The following is an 18,103-nucleotide window of genomic DNA, read 5'->3' on the forward strand; positions in this document are numbered from 1 at the left end:
ATACATGTAGGTAGAGTAGTAGAATAAAGGCAGCCACCATTTATTGAGAGGTTGCCGATTATTTTATGCACATTAAATATCTCTTGGAATCTTTCCCTGTGAGGTGAGTACTTTGAGGTGGATCATGCTAGCTATCCTGGTAGCTATTCTTCCCTTTTGCCTTATAGAAGGGCCCAGTTAGAAATATTCACTTCATCAGCTTCCCTTGCAGGTAGGGTGGCCATGTGACCAAATCTGGGAAAAGAGATATAGGCAAAAATCCACTAAGTGGGGCTTCCAGGAAATCTTTGTTTTCCTGGTAAGAAAAGGAAACTCGGGAAGCATGGAGGCTTTACTCTCCTTTTCCTGCCTGAAATTCAGATGCAGCATATGGCGGTGGAGCAGCCATTTTGTAGCCATGAAAATGAAAGATGCATGCTAAGGATGGCAGAGGCCTGCCTCAGCCTCCCAAATAGCTGGGAATATAGACATGTGCCACTATGCCTGGCTAATTATTACTTTTTAAATTATTATTTTTTTGAGACAGGGTCTCACTTTGTGACCCAGGCTGGAGTACAGTGGTGTCATCTTGGCTCACTGCAGCCTTGACCTCCCGGGCTCAAGTGATCCTCTCATTTCAGCCCCCCAGGTAGCTGGGACTGTAGGCACACACCACCACATCTGCCTATTTTTTTTTTTTTTTTGTATTTTTTGTAGAGGTGGGGTTTTGCCATATTGCCGAGGCTGGTCTAATTTTTGTTTTGTAGAGATGGGGTCTTGCTATGTTGCCCAGGCTGGAATGCAGTAGCATGATCACAGCTTGCCGTAACCTTGAACTCCTGAGCTCACATGATTCTCCCACTGCAGTCCCCTGAGCAGTTGAAACTACAGGTGCCTGCCACCATGCTTAGCTAATTGTTAAATTTTTCTGTAGAGACAGAGTCTCACTATGTTGCCCAGGCTAGTCTCAAATTCTTGACCTCAAGTGATTCTCCCACCTTGGTCTCCCAAAGTGCTGGGATTACAGGTATGAGCCACAGCCCTGAGATTCTTGTTACATGAGAAGAATAGCCTTCTGGGTATTTATACAAATGTTACTTGTTTTCTTCTGTTACATGCAGCCAAATGCAATTCCAAATGATTCTGTATTATGATAACAGGAGAGGCTTAGGGAGGTCAAATGAATTTCCCAAAGTCACACAGCAAGTAAGCAGATCTGGAATTGGTGGCTGGGTTGAATGCCAAAGTCTGTGCTCACTCCACCTGTGTGCTATCCTTCCCACCTGCAGTACCAGGCTGCCAGGAAGCCCCTCTCCACAACCACCACTGAGCTCTCCTCTAAAACTCTTCCTGACTGCCCTGAGGTCTGGCTCTAAGTTTCCCTGATGCTTCTCTCTTACCAGATCCCATCTGAGCTACACACAGGTCCAGATCCTCCTTTCAAAACATATGTGCCTCGAGTCCCAGGATTCCACTCAGAGCCTGACCCTGTGAGATGCTCTGTGCTCAGCCACCACTCCCTAGTCCAGAATTCCCCTCAACTGTTCCAATAGCATGCAGGGCAGATGCTCAAGCCATCTCTGTAGACAGGTCTCCTGGTTCCATCTCTTACCCCTGACAATGTCCCCCACACACCACAGAATAATCTTCAAGAGCATCTCTCATGGGCGCCTGGCCCTTGAGGCCTCCAGGGTCTGGGTCTGGCCACCTTTGCAACCTTTGTTCTCACTGCCCCCTCTGCCTCCTGCCACTTTGCCCACCCAGCATTCGCAGGGCCAGCTCCAGTGTGTGCTTGAGGCGACAAAGAGGCCCTCTCTGACCACCCTGTCTCCAGCAGGTGTCCACTACCACTGTCCTGTGGCTCCCTCTCTCTTGGCACCTGGGGCTATTTGAGCGTAACCCAGAGCGTTGCTAGCTTACTGCTGGCCCGTTTGCCGTTGCCTCTCCGTCCCGGAACCAGAGCTTGTTGAGGGCAGGAAGCGTGCCCATCTTTTCCACCCATTTCCCCAGTCCCTGGCACAAGGCCCGGTACTTGAGCTCAATCAGGAGGTGCTGAATGAAGCTCAAACTTGCTTCCTACGCTTTCCCGCCACCCACTTTCTACTCCAGCCAAACAGAACTACTCCAGCTTCCCCGAACCCTCCTACTGTGGCTGACACCCAAGTGTCTCCCGGACTCTGCCTCCAGCCAGGCCCGCAGAGAGCCCAGGCCTTGCCAGGCCTTCCTCTTCCCTTTCACCCATCAAAACCAAGCAGAGGGGAATTCCAGATTCTGATGGGATGAATGAGATTTTGGGACATAGGTGCTCGTGTGTGTGTGTGTGTGTGTGTGTGTGTGTGTGTGTGTATGGGGGGACTGGCCATCTACATTCTACGCTGAATGTGGCAGCCTCTGCTTGTCCTTCCCCTTGCATTTCTGCCAGTGGTTACACCAACCTAAGTCTGAAATGCCTCTATATTCCTTGAGCAGCCACAGCTGTAGGAAAGAAGAAGGGAAAAAACATTCACATTTACTGAACCCCTATTAAGTGCTAGGCGCCATTCTAGCCCAAATAATAATGAAAACAAGGATGATGATGATAATAGTGGCTAATATTTGTTGTGCATTTAGCGTATGCCAGGCACCATTCCATCCTAAGGCTTTTAATCGACAGATCTTATTATTAGCCCCATTTTACAGATGAAGAAAAAGAGGCTCAGAGATGTAGAGTCACCTGAGATCACGGAGACAGGAAGTGGTCTGGAGCTCAGGTATCTACCATCCCAAACCTGCTCCTCTGCCAGGCTGAGCAGGGTAACACCCAGGTGTCTTGGCATGGGGGGAGGAGCTTCCCCTTGTAACTCCAGCTGCCTCTGAGTGAAAGGCTGGAAGCAGCAACTTCCCGGCGGAGGGGGGATCTCCTGGGGGAAGGCTGGGCTGGTAAGACTTACCCTAATCAGCAAGGCTGTAGAACAGTGCTCCAGCCCCCTGCAGGACCAGGCCCAAGGAGTCGCAGGGTGGACAGAAGTCGCTGAGCCTGGGCTCTGCTTCCCCAGTAAGGCTGAAGATTTTCCCAAAAGCCTGGGCCAAATTTATCTGCCAATCCCCCGAAGAGCTGATTCCAGCGTCTGTCTGGAAATGTCAGCCCGTGTGGTTGGAGGAACGCGGGGAGAGTTTTCCTCTAAATAGCAGGAAGCATATGGGAGGCGGATGGCATCCGCCGCCCCAACCTGCCAACTCTTGCTCAAGTGGGAGCTAAAAGGGGCCCAGAAGGGTCTGGAAATCCCACCACCTCCCAGGGAGGTTGAAGGGGCAGCTGGAGACAGAGATGGTGGCAATGAGAAGGGCAGAAAGTGGGTCCCGAAGGGCAGGCAGGCAGGAGCACCCTGACAAGCAGAGGCGCCTGAGGCTCTCAGATGGAAGTGACACGCCTAGGAATCTAGCGCAACATCCACAGTAATAATAGCCACCATTCACCGAGCACTTGAAATGCGCCAAATCTGGGTTAAGCACTTTATTTGGATGATTTCACTTAAACTTTGCAACCAACTCTAAGATGGGGGCTGCTGTTATCCTCGTATTACAATGAGGAAACCAAGGTTCAGAGAAGGAAGGACCTGAAATCAGACACCCTCTGGGCTGGAAAGGACCTTTCAGATCCTCAGCCGAATCACAAATCCTCTACAGACTCTCTGCCAAGCTGTGGTGCAGCTGCTGCTTGAACACTCCTAGTGATGAGGAGCTTGCTACCTACCACCCAAGCTAGCCCATCTGCAGAGAATTCTTTGTATCCAAAAGGTTTTTCTAGCCTAAGCTGGGATCTCCTTCCCTAGAGCTTTTCCTGTGAGTATCAGGCGCAGACCCTGCCTCCCGCAAAAGTGATGGAAAGGCAGGGAGCTAGGCCCCTCTCTGGTTTCCCTTCTCCAGGTGACACACTCCAGGTCCTCACACAGCTGCCCAAGCAGGGATCTGGAGCTCCAGTGCCATCCAGCTCTCTCACCCACCTCTGCCCCTGGACCATGGTAACCAGAACAGCCTCCAGTCACCAAGCACTTCCTATGTGCCAGGCACTGTGGAGAACCTGCCCTTAACACACTCTCCTCCAACCTTCTCCACAATGCCTGGGGTGGTACTATCATCACCTCAGCGTTACATAGGAGAAAACTGAGGCTCTGCAAGGGGAAGAGACTTGTCCTAGTCATTCAGCAGAGATGCAGGATCCTAGAGGCCTCACCAGGCTGCTGCTCTAAGCCTCATGAAGCTGAAGAGGTTCCTGCGGGCCCCACCTGGGGACACTGACCCAGGCTTTGCCAGGATTCATCTCAACACAAGTCAACAGGGCCCCAAGCCCATGCCACCCTCCTAACCCTCTCTCTCCTGTTGAATAGCACCCAGTCCCCAATTTTTGTTGAATCACCCTGCTAAATGCCCCTCTGTGCCATCCTCATGGTCTTGTCCTACCCACTGTCACCTCTAAGACCAGCCCAGGATCTTGGTTTATTTAAAAATATATATATTTTAAAGAGACAAGGTCTCTGCTGGGCACAGTAGCTTAAGGCTGTAATCCCAGCAATTTGGGAAATCAAGGCAGGAGGATCGCTTGATCCCAGGAGTTAGAGGTTGTAGTGAGCCCTTATCATGCCACTGGACTCACAGCCTGGGCAACAGATCAAGAGACACTGTCCAGAGACAGCCAGCCAGCCAGCCAGCCAGTCAGACACACACACGTACACACACACACACACACACACACACACAGAGAGAGAGAGAGAGAGAGAGAGAGAAAGAGAGAGAGAGAGAGAAAGAGAAACAGAGAGAGAGAGAGAGACAGAGAGAGTTGATCTGTCACCCAGGCTGGAGTACAGTGGTGGGATCATAGCTCACTGCAGCCTTGAACTCCTGGACAAAGCCAGGATCTTTCCAACACCCAGACCTAACCTGCCTTTGGGTCGCTTTTATCCTAAGGGTCAAATTCAAACTCCTCAGCCCAATAGTTGAGGCCTTTTAAGCTCCAGCCTTGGCCGACCTCTCTAGTCCTGGGTCTCCCCAACATCCACCCCTCACACCCTCCCACCTAACAGCTAAACAGGTGGCAGGTGAGAGCTTCACAGAGCCCCTCCCAGTTGCTTCTCCATGGAGAATCCCTATTCATCCTTCAACACTGCTTGGAGGAACAGAATCAACTGCTTTGGCTCTGGAGATCCCTGAGTGATCAGCACCTACCTCTCATCTCTCATGCCTCACCTGTCATCACTGATGGAGATGCCTCTCTCCTGGGCTGAACTGAAAATTTCCCCTGGGCAGGGGCAGCTCTGATTCATCCCTGTAGCTCCACGTCTAGTGCAGCACCAGGCACATGGTAGGCACAGATAAATGTCTGTGGAGTGTGGGGATGAATGACCAAATGAAGACCATGGGGCATGATAAAGTTAGAGATGACCCATGAAACACAGCTTGTGCGAGTCATAACTTTGCTATATTGGAAACAAAAGATGCTGTTGTTAAAACAGTCACAAAACATCTGAGGATTTAGAAGGGAATCAGGGGATGATCTGGGAATGACTGGAGTTTCCAGAAAAAAGCTGCCCAAACCCAAGTAGGTGAAGCGACCAGATCCCACCTGCAGGGTGGCAGGAGATGAGGAGTAGGGCCATGGAGGAGGTGAGGGCGGAGAGACTGGGTCCATGTCCCAGCCCTGCCTCCAACTTGCTCTGTGTTGTCACATTGGCGGCTTGGCCTCTCTAAGCCTCAGTTTCCTTCTGTGTAAAACACAGGGGGAATTTGGAAAATTAACTGAGGCAGCAGATGTGTGTCTAAAGGCCTAAATACTTCCTTTATTGTCAAGGTAATGGGACTGTCTCTGCCCTCCATTCAAACTCCCAGCAGGGTTTGCAGACATCCAGGGCTTCCTAATCTTGGACCCCCCTGACCTGGAAATGCAGGCTTCTGCCTGCCCTCCCAGCAGTCATTTGGGGGACAGCCCTCAGTGTCTTGAACAGTACCAGAATTGTGGGCTTTGTCTTGTGAAGAAGCTTTCTAACTAGCAGTGGAGAAAATGCATGGTGAGCTCCCCATCTCTGGAGGTAAGCAAGCAGTGTCTGGGCATCTCAGGACAGGAATTCTGACTCAGGGTGGGAAGGAATTTAGGCCAGTAGATATCTAAGGCTCCCTTGAGGAGTTCTTTTTCTCCCTCCTCATGTGGGGCCTCGATCTAACTCCTCCAGGCTATGCTTTCAGCACAAGACAGAGTGAACTCACTGACACTTCCCTCATCCCACAATATCCCCCAAAGGCTCCCCACCGCCTTCAGGATCAAGTTCAAGTTACTACCCTGGCATTCAAGGCTCCTGTGGTCTGAGCCTGGCTCCTCTCATCCTATAGTTGCACCCCCACCACATGCTCTGGGCCTTTGACACATTGTTTTTCTTGCCTGTAACATTCTTCCGGCACTCTGCTTGGCTTCTCAGTTTAGGCATCATCTCCTCCAGGAAGGCTTCCTTGTTCCCAGGCTGGCCTTTTCCTTCCCACAGCTCCTGTATGCACATCCACCTTAGCACCACTCACATTTCAATGAATGACCAAATGAAGACAGTGGGGCATGATAAAGTTAGATGACCCATGAAACACAGCTTATGTTTCATCCTCCAAAGACTGCAGTCGTTTAGAGGGCCAGGACAGCTCCCTTCCAGGACAGAGAGGGTCAATGTCTCCTGAGCGAAATCAGTACTTCAGCGATTCCAATGTTCTGACTCCAAGAAAGTCTAAGGCTGCCCCAGTGAACTTCTGAAAGTAAGATCTGGGTTCAGGACTCCTTTTTTTCTTTTCTTTTTTTTTTTTTTTTTTTTTGAGACGGAGTCTTTCACCCAGGCTGTAGTGCAGTGGCACGATCTTGATTCACTGCAAAACCTCCGCCTCCTGCATTCAAGAGATTCTCCCACCTCAACCACCCAAATAGCTGGGATTACAGGGCTGGCCACCACACTGGATTTATTTTTGTATTTTTAGTAGAGACAGGGTTTCACTATGTTGGCCAGGCTGGTCTTGAACTCCTGACCTCAGGTGATCCACCCGCCTCAGCCTCCCAAAGTGCTGAGATTACAGGCATGAGCCACCACACCTGGCCAGGACCCCTTTCAGTAGGTGCTTTTTTGTTTTTCTGATTATGAAAATCACGCATTTTGGGGAATTCAGATAATTACAGGAGGTAGGGGTTGCTGGGTTCGGCCACCATTTGGTCTACTTTAGGCCATAGCCTACATTTACTTTTGGGGAATCTACTTTTCTCTACTCTCCACTCCTGAGGTTCCAGCGGTGTTGACTCCACCCCCAGCTGGGGTGGAGAGCATACATAGGCCCAGGCTACCAATCAGAGTGCCGAATTCCCCCTAGCAACAGCAACTGATTGAGGGTTGGGCACATCCCACAAATTTGACCAATCAAGGCCAAGACTCAGCTCTGGGACTTGAGTTTGAGCAATTGGGGAAAAAATTCTTGCTTATTTCTTTGGATAGGTATCTTATTACCTGTACATGAGAGTTTAATGAGAAAATGGGAATAATCCAGAGAGAGCCGAGTTGAGAAACTGAGAAAAATCAGGTCCCGGTGGCCCCCAAGCTCCTGGATCCAGCTGCGCCTGAAGCCATCCGACCTCTGAACTTTATAGTTACAAGTCAATAAAATCCATTTTTGTTTAAACTAGTTTGGGGTGGGTTTTCTGTCACCTTACTTGGAAAAAAACTCTTGATGATATGAACAAAAATAAAAATAGAGCTCACCTATATATCTTACCATCCAGAGGAAGCCACTATCAACAGTTTAATGATGAACCTTCTGAGCATCTCCCGAGCCAGGAGCATGCATATATTCATATACATTTTCATAACAAAAGTGAAAAAATCAGTAGATATCTAAGTAGATATCCTGTTCCTCTCTGCAAATCCTGACACTCAGGAAAGGCTCCAAATCGAGATGTCACACAACAGACACCCATTTTTAACTTCCTGTTTTTCCCCAACAAGGCACCATGGACAAGTTTCCATGTCAACAAATAGAGATTCACAGCCCTGTTTCTATAGCTGCAGAGAATGCCATTGTCTGGCCGGATGTAAGTTATTTAACCAACTCTCACAAATAGAGGATTGGGTTGTTTCTAATTTATCACTATAATCAAGAAAGGTGCAGTGAACTTACTTGCAAAATGCATGTTTACACTTGCCGGATTATTTATGACTAAGATTCCACGATTCCGAGAGTTTGACTACACGAGTGTATGTTGTTCTGCCTGAGATTTAAGATTCTCTTTGTGGCTGTAAAGTAGTATCTCAAGGTGTACTAGTTGTAAAAAAAAAAAAAAAAAAAGCAAATCCTGGGCCAGGTGTCCCCATCACAGTGTATCTGGCAAGGATGCTCAGTGGTAGATGTGAGGGAGGTGGTGGGGAGGGAGGTGGGGCATGGGGTGGTGCTAACCTGAGGTCCAGCTGGTCCTGTGCCTAGCCAAGCTGACCACCACCCTTGATCTTGTCTCCCAACTGGGCCTGACTCCCACTGATGGAGGGAGAGGTAAGCCTGGGGAGCCCTGGCAGAACATGGTAGGTGCCACCTCAGGCAGTCACAGTTGTCACGGCAGCAGCACCATCAGGGATGCAGCCTGGGCACTGCCCTAGCCCTCCACATGTTTTCACTCACTTAAGCCCCATGCCCACCCTCCGATGCTATTCTTATCTCTGTTTTTCAGAAGAGGAAACTCAGCCTTAGAGAGGGCGGGTGACTTCTCTAAGGTCACATAGTCAAAGGGATGACCCAGATCTGCTGATTCCCCAGCCCATGCCTTATCCCATTGAGATGGATAGCAGGAGAGAAGAAGTACCCTAGGCAAGACCATGAGAACCCTAAAATCCTCTGTTCCTCACCACAAGTCCTAAAACTCAGGAAAGACTCCAAATCTAGAAAAGTAGAAAGAAGAACCAAAGATCACCCATGCCCTCACTTCCCAGGAGGAGCACTGTGCAGTTTTCAGAAACACACATAATTCTTACAGAAATGATATAATGCTACCCATGCTGTTTTATAACCTCTTTTAAAAAAAAAAAACTCTACGACACACTATGAAGTTCTTTATACAACAATAAATTTAGCTCCGCGGCCCCGTTTCTAACAGCTGCAGCAGGTGCCACTGTGTGGCTGCAGTAAAATGGCTTTAACTGGTCCCGTGGTGATGGACAAATGGGTTGTCCCCAGTTGTCCTGCTAACAGCAACAATGTTATATGAGCACTGTCCAGCAAGGCTGGATCCATGTCATCCTTTTGGGTCTCAGGTCAAATGCCATCTCCTTAGAGAGGGCCATCCTGGACAGTGCCATGTCACACAGGTCTCCTACCCAGTTCATCTTCATGATGTCACCATGCTAATTTCCCTCACTGTGCCAATGGAGCCTCTGCTCATTCTGTTTGTGTCTTTGGGTGACTGTATAATATCTGTCCCTCCCCAAGCCTGTGTGCTCTGGGAAGGGTGTGGACTGGCAGGGACTAGACTCAAGAGATGTCCTTGGAACACATAAATGAAGAGATGCCCTCTCAGCACAGCATGCCCCGCTCCACGACATGTCCTCAGCCTCAGTTCAGGACCCCACAGAGCTGCCTTGGAACTTGCTTCCAGCCATGTGCTGCTTGGAGCATCTATGCCCAGATGCCTGCCCTGCCAGGGACCCCATAACAAGCAAGGCTTTCTGCACACACATGATACAAAGTGCTGGAGTCTGGCAGAGCAGCTCCACTACCCACTGGCTGTGTGGACTTAGGCCTCAGTCCCCTCATCTGTAAAATGGGGCCAATACCGCTAATCTCACAAAGTTGTTCTGAAGATTAAAGGTAACAAATGTGCTTAGCACATAATAGGTCCTCAGAAAATTGCTGTTTGCCCCCACTCCTGATCTAGTGAGTTCAGAGGTGGGTCTGACCCTGTCTCACCTGGGTGGACTGTTTACCTTTAAACAAATTTTATGTCATTTATTTACTTACTAAGAGACGAAGTCTTGCTCTGTTGCCCAGGCTAAGGTACAGTGGCATGATCATAGCTCACTGCAGCCTCTAACTTCTGGGCTCAAGCAATCCTCCTACCTCAGTCTCCTGAGTAACTAGGACTACCAGTACCCATCACCATGCCTGGCTAATTTTTTTCATTTTTTTGGAGAAAGGGGTCTTCCTATGTTGCCTAGGCTGGTCTTGAACTCTTGGCCTCAAGCCATTCTCCCACCTCATTCTTTTATTACTTTAGATGAGACCTGAGTATGCCTTGGCCTTCTCCCCGAGGCTGTCCCTAGGAATGTCCCACTCCTATCCTTTAATACTTTTTGTTTGTTTGTTTTTTGAAACAGGGTCTTCCTCTGTCACCCAGGCTGGAGTGCAGTGGTACAATCTAAGGTCACTATAACCTCTGCCTCCTGGGCTCAAGTGATCCTCCCACATCAGCCTCCCAAGTAGCTGGGACTACAGGTACATGCCGCCACACTCAGCCATTTATTTTATTTATTTATTTATTTATTTTTGGTAGAGATGAGGTCTCACTATATTGCCCAGGCTAATCTTGAACTCCTGGGCTCAAGCAACTCTTCCTACCTCAGCCTCCCAAAGTGCTGGGATTACAGGCATTAGCCATTGCACCCGGTTCTTTGACACTTGTTAAACAGCTAAATGCTCTGCTCTGACCCCTTGGCGATTCCCAGGCCCATCATCTGCTGTATATGACTGCACATACCTGCCTGGCCTCCCAAGCCTTAAAAGTTCAAGAGGCACAGACATGTCTGAGGCACAAATGGAGGAGCCCCTGACCCTTTGCGGGGAACTTCCTGGCCCCTGATCCTTGCACATGGGGCTTGAGTCAGTCTGGTTTCTCATCTCACTTCCTTCGCTCTTGGGCAGCATGACAAGTAACTTTACCTCTCCAAGCCTCACTTTCCTCCTCTGTAAAATGGGCAGAATAAGAGATTCCAGGAGGATTCAAGGAGACAAAAGGTAAAATGGTTAGCAAACAGCCTGTTAGTAAGTGCTCAATAAACGTTAGATATTATTGTTACAATTGTTTTTATCCTTTTTACTGTGATATGTGACATAGAGAGAAAAATGCACAAAACAAAAATGTTTAGTGCAATAAAGTATCAAGAGGAAATAGTCATGTAACCACCACCCAGGTCACTGCTGGCCCCTCAGAAACCCCCTGAGGTTCTCCTCCCAATCCTTTGCCTTCTTTTCTCCACCAAGGCAATCCTTTTCCAGCCTTTATTGTGCCATTACTATTATGATTTTACCTTTTTATTTATTTATTGAGACACAGTCTCACACTGCTGCCTGGGCTGGAGTGCAATGGCGTGATCTCAGCTCACTGCAACCTCCACCTCCTGGGTTCACGTGATCCTCCTGCCTCTGCTTCCCAAGTAGCTGGGATTACGGCGCCCACCACCACAGCCGGCTAATTTTTTGTATTTTTTTTAGTGGAGATGGGGTTTCACTATGTTGGCCAGATTGGTCTCAAACTCCTGACCTCATGATCTGCCCATTTCGGCCTCCCAAAGTGCTGGGATTACAGGTATGAGCCACTGTGCCCAGCCTATTTCTTTTCTTTTGAGACAGTCTTGCTCTGTTAGCCAGGCTGGAGTGCAGTGGCACGATCTCAGCTCACTGCAACCTCTGTCTCCCAGGCTCAAGCAATTCTCCTGCCTCAGCCTCCTGGGTAGCTGTGATTACAGGGGTGTGCCACCATGCCTAGCTAATTTTTGTATTTTTAGTAGAGACAGGGTTTCACCATGTTGGCCAGGCTGGTCTCAAACTCCTGACCTCAGGTAATCCTTTTGCATTGGCCTCTCAAAGTGTTGGGATTACAGGCATGAGCCACTGTGCCAGGCTGCCGTTACTATTATTAATAAGTGGATGAAAAAAATAAATGACTGTGTGGCCACTCTGCTGTGATCCAGCCAGGTACCCAGGTCTTAGGACCTGGCACTCCTGGCTGCCTCTGCCCTGGAGACACCTCATCCCATTTCCCAGCTCCGGCTTCGTCTGTTCTTTAAATAACCAGCTTGTTAGCAAAATAGCAGCAGTAACACCTCCCTCACTGCCGCCCAGGCCTCCATCTTTCCACGCAATGCTGAAGGCTGCTCACCCAGCTCGTGCCAAGGAATCCCGTTCTCCGTCACTGGGCCACACACGCCAGGGGCTGTCTGCTTAGCTGCGTTCTCAGAGCCTGGCCCAGTGGGTGGAAGTGGGCACTGGATGGCAGTAATTTTCAGGAAAGACTGGGCTGTTAAGAGATGAGCCCTCACCCCCAGGTCCCTGCCTCAGTCTCCCCCTTCAACTTCCACAGGATTATGGGGAGTTTAACTGAGATAATGAGAAACACAAAGCATTTAGCACAATGCCAGATATATAGTAATTGCTCAAGAAATGCTTGCTGTTATTCAGCTGGTCCTCATTACACATTTAGTCCCTGGAGAGGCCCTTGCATTTCTTGAGCACAATAAGGAGTGTTTGCAAATGATTAAACCCCACAGACACTCACAGCTCTCAGACCAAGCTGTCCTTATCACCTTTCCTGCACCAGCTTCTCAGCCAAAAGCAACAGCTATCTGCAGCCGCAACAATAGACTAGGAGCTGGTTCAGGGGAGCCAGGTTGGAGGGCGGCTAATTAATGGGGACCTTTTCATGGTTAGTCATAATAAGGCTGGCGCCACCCCAGCATGTAGCTCCTTGTTCTCATGGAAGCACTTCTACATACATTATCTACAGTGAACTTCACAGGTTTTTAAAAAATGATCCCATGATATTTGCATATTATACATATTTACGAATCTTTTCCCTTTTCATAACCATCCCATCAGGGAAGCCGGGCAGCCTCTGGCAGATGAGAAAATCAGGACCAGAGGGGCTGGCCACCCTGCTGAGGGCATGGGCTCACTGCAAGCCATCTGGGGCAGCAGGCAGTGGTACTGGCCAAAAGGCCAGCAGGCTCTCATGTCCTGCTGCTGTCTGGGTAAAGGGAGGTGAGAGAGGATTCCCTCCTTCTCTCCCTCTTTCCTTCCTTCTACAGTTATTTGCTGGGTACCCACTGTATGCCAGGCATGGGGCCAGCTGCTGGCTGGCCAGAGGGGAATAAAGCGGCTGTTCTTTGTCCTTGTAGAGCAGAGGCCAGAGAAAGAGGCAGATCCTACCCCAGTGGCCCCATGTAGTCCTTAGTGGTGGCTAGGTGAACCTGCGTGTAAGCCCCTTGGCCTGGTTGAGCCTCAGTTTCCTCATCTGTGAACTAGACTGTTGTGCCAGCAGAGCTTTGGGAGGTGGAAGGTGAAGAAAAGATGCAAGCAGCATGGTGAAGTGGTGGCACTGCGGTCACACCCCCAGATAGACGGGTCAGAGACGAGGGCAGGCCCAGCACCTCATCTCGTTGTCAAGGTGGGAACTCGAGGAGCATGGGGAGAACAAGCCAGAGGGGCAGGAATGCAGGGCTCCCCAAGATTCAAGAACTCTGAAGTCTCCCCTCAAGCTGCCCTGGGGGTCCTAAAGGTTCCATGGCCTTCAGCACGGCTCCCTTCCTGTCCTGAGTCTATGTGTACCACCTGCCCCCACCTGGTTGGGTGTGGCAAGAGCTGGGCTTTGAGGTGGACAGAGCTGGGCTTGCTGTGCATCCCAGGAAGGTGGCTTCCCCTCTCTGAGGCTAATTCTTCTGGAAAATGGGTATGATCACCACACCCACCTCCTGGTTGTAGGGAGGACTGGCTAAGATGGGTCAGTTGAACTATAAATGGTGCCCAGACATACACAAACTCTCACTGAGGTCCCTCTGCCAGCATGTGGGTGCCAGTGGAAGTGAGGCTGGGCATTTCCCAACTGTGCCAAGCATGGGGGCTGGTGAGGAGCCCAGACCTGTGGACGCAGTTACTTACCAACCAGAGAGCTACGGGCACAGGAAACACGGCAAGCTGTCGGGGCCCAGCAGGTGTCAGCTCAGGAGCGGGCACTGGACTGAGGGCTGGCGCACACATCCCTCTAGGCACTCCATCAGAGGTGCTGGCGGGAAGCAGCTTGGGAAAGGGGCCCTGCCAGTGCCCCGGGGGCCACCAGGTCCTCGTCACACACAGGGCCCCAAGGTTCCTGGCAGGGGGAGGCACGGGTGCCTGCAGGAATGGGGAGGAATGGTGATTAGGAGGTGCTGGAGGTAAGCCCTCCACCTGAGACCCTTGGACTGGCCCTGGGGACATGAGGGAGACGACATGCAGCAGTGGTCACAGAAACCCAAGTGTTTATACAACACTACATTTTCTAGAGCACCCTGGCATCCCGGTTCATGTGGGCACCCACATTGTTTTTTTAAAGGAGTATTTGCATGTCATGCATATTTACGATGCCTCTCCCACCACCCACAGAATCCCCACAGCAGCTGGGAAGCTGGGTTCCAAAGGCTCAAATCCTTCCCTGTCTTGCTTCTCCCTCCTTTTCCCCAGATGGAGGGAGGTGGGAAAGGGGCATGCAGTCCTCAGTTCAAATCCCAGCTCAGCCTCTCACTTGTGGGGTGACGTCAGGGAGGCAGCTTCCCCTTTCTGAGCCTCAGTTTCCCCACCTGCCAAATGGGAACAAGAGTGCCTCCTCTGAAGGATACTGTGAGGACTGAGAAGACAGTGCAGGTGAAATATTTGGCACATAGTATGTGCCACATGGAGATGGTGATGCAGTGAAGGACCTCTTAGAAGGCCCAATAAAGGCCCTTCTAAGAGGCCCTTCACTGCATCACCACCTCCATGTGGCATGTCTCGTGTGACAGCAGAGGGAAGCCAGGTGTCCCTCTCCACCCACTTCCCCTGAACAGCTGTCACTGCTCCTGCCTGGATCTTTAAATCAGCAGCAACCAGGCGGGCGCAGTGGTTCATGCCTATAATCCCAGCACTCTGGAAGGCCAAGGCGGGCGGACCGCTTGAGGTCATGAGTTTGAGACCAGCCTGGCCAACATGGTGAAACCCTGTCTCTATCAAAAATACAAAAATTAGCTGGTCATGGTGGCGTGTGCCTATAATCCCAGCTACTCAGGAGGCTGAGGCAGAAGAATTGCTTGAACCTCCCAGGAGGCGGAGATTGCAGTGAGCCCAGATGGTGTCACTGTACTCTAGCCTGGGCGGCAGCGCAAGACTCCATCTCAAAAAACAAAAGACCACAAATCAGCAAATCAGCAGGAACCAGGGCCTACTGGGAGAAGAAAAAGGCCCTTCTATTCCATACCCATCCCAGCTGTCCTGGAGGCCTCAGTGGAACACCCTCCTCCCACCCTCCACCCTCTGCCCTCCCATTTTACATGTCAAGAAACAGACACAGAGGAAGCCAAGCGGGTGTGGGGACACAGAATCTGAGTGGTAGGCTGGGATTTGAACTCAGGCTTTCCACATCTGAGCCCTGGGAGGAGAGGTCCAGGTCCAACGGGCTATGGGAGGGAAGGAATGAGGAGAAAAAGGTGGTCCCTAGTGGGGGAGGCTCAGCTTTCTCCCCTTGCTATCTCAGGGCTCTGGAAAGGCCTTGCCATCTCTCCTGAGCATCTGATCAAGAAACAAACCTCCGGCACCTACTCTGTGCCAAGCCTATTACAGGCTTTACCTCACTTCCTTCCTGCCACTGCCCTACAATGACATCTCTATTTTCCAAAGGAAGCGTGCAAGGCACAGACAGCTTTGACAACCAGGCACCCAGGAGGAGGCAGGGCAGGGCCTTCAACCCAGACATCTGACTCCGGGACGATGCAGCCTCCCCCAGGGAGAACATCACCAAACCAAGAAAACAGGCATAGCCACCTGAATAAAAGTGTTAAGGAGCAGGAAAAGAAAATACAAACTCCAAAACATTCTGAGTCAGTAGAAACAAATTCTCGAAGATGCATAAAAGATTTCAAGATTCACCATAAGGTGTGAAAATTGCCAGGGTGGGAAAGACCAGTGTTTGAGAAGATTCATTCCTGACCGAGTTATCACTTTTAGCCAAATTCACCCAAAGCCCAAAGCTGAAGGAAAAGAGGTGGCGGGCTGTGCACAGCACAGCAGGGTGTGGCAGGGCCCTGGCCGAGGAACCCGAGACCTCCTCAAGCTCCCCACCTCTTCCTTGCTAACAGAACGGCAAGTCTCCTCCTTGATTCCCCCTTCTTTATTTTTGAGACAGAGTGTTGTTCTGTTATCCAGACTGGCGTGCAGTGATGCAATCATAGCTCACTGCAGCCTCGACCTCCTGGGCTCAAGCGACCCTCCTGCCTCAGCCTCCTGAGTAGCTGGGACTACAGGCGCACACCACCACACCTGACTAATTTTTGTATTTTTTGCAGAGATGAAATGTCGTTATATTGCCCAGGCTGGTCTCAAACTCCTGGCCTCAGGTGATCTGTCCGTCTCGGCCTCTCAGCCTTTCAAAGTGCTGGGATTACAGGCATGATAAGCCAGGGCGCTTGGCCCCACTTCTTTCTAATGGTCGGGAGGCACCCCAGACAGTCTCTTGGGTCCGGGCTGTCTGTGATGCTGTTAAAGATTCTGCAGCTTCCAGTACAGATGAACTTTGAAACGTGATGCTAAGCGGAAGAGGCCAGATGCAGAAGACAACACACTGCATGATTCTATTTCGATGAAATGTCCAGAACAGGTGCCACTGTAGAGAAGGAAAGTAGATCTGGGCTGCTTCAGGCTTCCCGGTGTGGGGACAGGGACTGGGAGGCAGTGACGGCTAAGGGGTGTGGGGTTTCTTTTTGGAGGTAATGAAAATGCTCAAAAACGGACTGTGGTAACAGGTACACAACCCTGTGAATATACTAAAAGCCATTAACTGTACACTTTAAATGGGTGAGTTGTATGGTTTGTGCATTATCTCTCAATTCTTTTTTTTTTTTTTTCTTTACAGATGGAGACTCACTACCTTGTCCAGGCCTGGCCTCAAATTCTTGGGCTTAAGAGATCCTCCCACCTCAGCCTCAAAAGTAGCTGGGACTACAGGCCTGAGCCACCACACCCAGCTAGTTTTTAAACTTTTTTTTTATACTTCAGGTTCTGAGATACATGTGCAGAACGTACAGGTTTGTTACCTAGGTATACATGTGTCATGGTGGTTTGCTGCACCCATCAACCCATCATCTACATTAGATATTTCTCCTAATGCTGAACCTCCCCTAGCCCCTCCCCTGCTGACAGGCCCCGGTATGTGATGTTCTCCTCCCTGTGTCCATGTGTTCTCATTATTCAACTCCCACTTATGAGTGAGACTATGCGGTGTTTGGTTTTCTGTTCTTGTGTTAGTTTGCTGAGAATGATGGTTTCCAGCTTCATCCATGTCCCTGCAAAGGACATGAACTCATCCTTTTTTATGGCTGCCAGTTTTTTAACTTTTGTAGAGATGGATGTCTCATTATGTTGCCCAGGCTGCTCTTGAACTCTTGGCCTCAAAGGATCTTCCCACTTTGGCCTCCTGAGTAGCTGGGACTACAAGCATTTGCCACCACACTTAGCTTCTATGTGTCAATTATTAACACTTAAACAAAACAAAACAAAAGATTCTGCAACTTCCCAATGGACAGTCGTCCTCTGGGAACCTGTGGTCCTCTGTGGTCCCTGTATGTCATATTCTCCTCCTCCAGGAAGCCTTCCCTGGCTTCCCAGCACCCTCCCCTCCTGCCCGTTATTGGCTCCTAGGGCTCCTTCAGCTTCTCCTCACCACTGCTCATGCAGATGTGAGGTGACCATTGCCAAGATCATTGGCTCATGTGGCCTCCTCCATCAACCTGGCACAAAGGAGGTGCTCCTGAAATGTTTATTGATTGAATAAATGAGACAAAATTTCAAACCCTAGGATATTTGGCTTCTGGCCCTGGCTCTATTACCTTCCAGCCGAGTGATCCCGGGCAAATCATGGAACTGCCTCAAGTCCCAATACCTACCTCAGGGTACCCAGGGATTCAGAGGGAAATGGACATGGAAAGTTCTTTATGAAGCGGCTCCTTCCACAGCTGCCCCCATCTCAGTCAACGGAATTCCGTCCTTCCAACCACTCAGGCCCAAGCCATACTTGAGACCTCTCCCACCCTCCCCTCTCACACGCAAGCTGTCAGCAGTGCCAGCGGCCCCCCTTCACCTACCCTGCTGCCAC

The 18,103-nt window shown here is 50.2% G+C and overlaps 1 protein-coding gene across 7 annotated transcripts in view; it reads right to left on the reverse strand.

Annotated features, from left to right (window-relative positions):
- The window catches only part of DLGAP4 (DLG associated protein 4), a 225,538-nt gene that overhangs the window by 152,548 nt on the left and 54,887 nt on the right, over nt 1–18,103 (reverse strand). For all 7 annotated transcript variants that reach the window (XM_032295038.1, XM_032295037.1, XM_032295040.1 and 4 more), the window contains exon 2: nt 13,888–14,118. The gene's annotated coding sequence lies outside the window, so the exon portion shown is untranslated. The remainder of the gene's footprint in view (nt 1–13,887; nt 14,119–18,103) is intronic.

Source organism: Sapajus apella, unplaced genomic scaffold (assembly GCF_009761245.1).
Source record: "Sapajus apella isolate SASKATOON/1434 unplaced genomic scaffold, GSC_monkey_1.0 scaffold33, whole genome shotgun sequence".
NCBI classification, from domain to species: domain Eukaryota; kingdom Metazoa; phylum Chordata; class Mammalia; order Primates; family Cebidae; genus Sapajus; species Sapajus apella.